General features: G+C 46.1%; 1 protein-coding gene across 2 annotated transcripts in view; it reads right to left on the reverse strand.

Moving 5' to 3' along the window:
• ANAPC5 (anaphase promoting complex subunit 5) overlaps nt 1-1,192 on the reverse strand; it is a 44,635-nt gene that overhangs the window by 8,367 nt on the left and 35,076 nt on the right. The gene's annotated exons all lie outside the window — the stretch shown is intronic.

Below are 1,192 nucleotides of genomic sequence, written 5' to 3' on the forward strand. Positions count from 1 at the left end.
CGGCATGATCCCAGCTCACTGCAACCTCTGCCTCCTGGGGTCAAGCAATTCTCCTGCCTGAGCCTCCTGAGTAGCTGAGATTACAGGCATGCACCACCATGCCTGACTAATTTTTCTATTTTTAGTACAGATGGGGTTTCACTATGCTGGCCAGGCTGGTTTCGAACTCCTGACCTAGTGATCTGCCCGCCTCAACCTCCCAATGTGCTGGGATTACAGTGTGAGCCACCACACCCAGCCATGTACATTTTATCTGAAGGAAAAAAAAAGAATGACTGAGGAAGGTGGTAAGGAATAGATTCCTTAGCTCCACCCCTAGAGATTCTGACTCCGCAGGTCTGAGGCAAGGCCTCAGGTATAAAGATATTTTTAAGTCTCCACAATAATTCTAAAGAACAGCCAGTTTGGAGAACCTCCACTTTAATTAATAAAGTCTTCCAGTGAGTTTAACCTTCACTCATCATTGATTAATATTTATTGAAAGCTTTCTATGTGTAGGTCCTATAAGGTGCCAGGGAATATAAATGAAAATGAAGAGTCAGTTCCTTTGTGGCTTTTACTGAGGGAGAAAGAAAACAAACATAAAATACAATTTGATTTCCAAAAGCTTTCAATGAACGAACATCTGTGTTCCTCACTTCTTTATTCACATCCCCTTGTTGCTAAATCAAGCATCACTCTGTGTCAGCTAATCATTAATATGATGCAGGTGTCCTCACTGAAGAGGCAAGTCCTCCTTACTGAATACACAGCTCAGGAATGCCGGTGCCACTGTGAGTTGTCAGCTTGTCACCAGGTTCACACCTCCACAGGGTTCCTTGGAGGGCTTGTACATGAAGACTACCTTTCCAGACTTCAATATGAACAAATGAAAACTCCTTATTACCCTTTCAATACTCAAAAGTAGTCAGAGACTCACCAGCTCTTGAGCACAAATATGTGCTATAAAAACAGAGATGGGCGGCCGGGCGCGGTGGCTCAAGCCTGTAATCCCAGCATTTTGGGAGGCTAAGGCGGGTGGATCACGAGGTCAAGACATCGAGACCATCCTGGTCAACATGGTGAAACCCCGTCTCTACTACAACTACAAAACATTAGCTGGGCATGGTGGCGCGTGCCTGTAGTCCCAGCTACTCAGGAGGCTGAGGCAGGAGAATTGCCTGAACCCAGGAGGCGGAGGTTGCGGTGAGCC

This window comes from Cebus imitator, unplaced genomic scaffold (genome assembly GCF_001604975.1).
Source record: "Cebus imitator isolate Cc_AM_T3 unplaced genomic scaffold, Cebus_imitator-1.0 Scaffold169, whole genome shotgun sequence".
Classification (NCBI taxonomy): Eukaryota; Metazoa; Chordata; class Mammalia; order Primates; family Cebidae; genus Cebus; species Cebus imitator.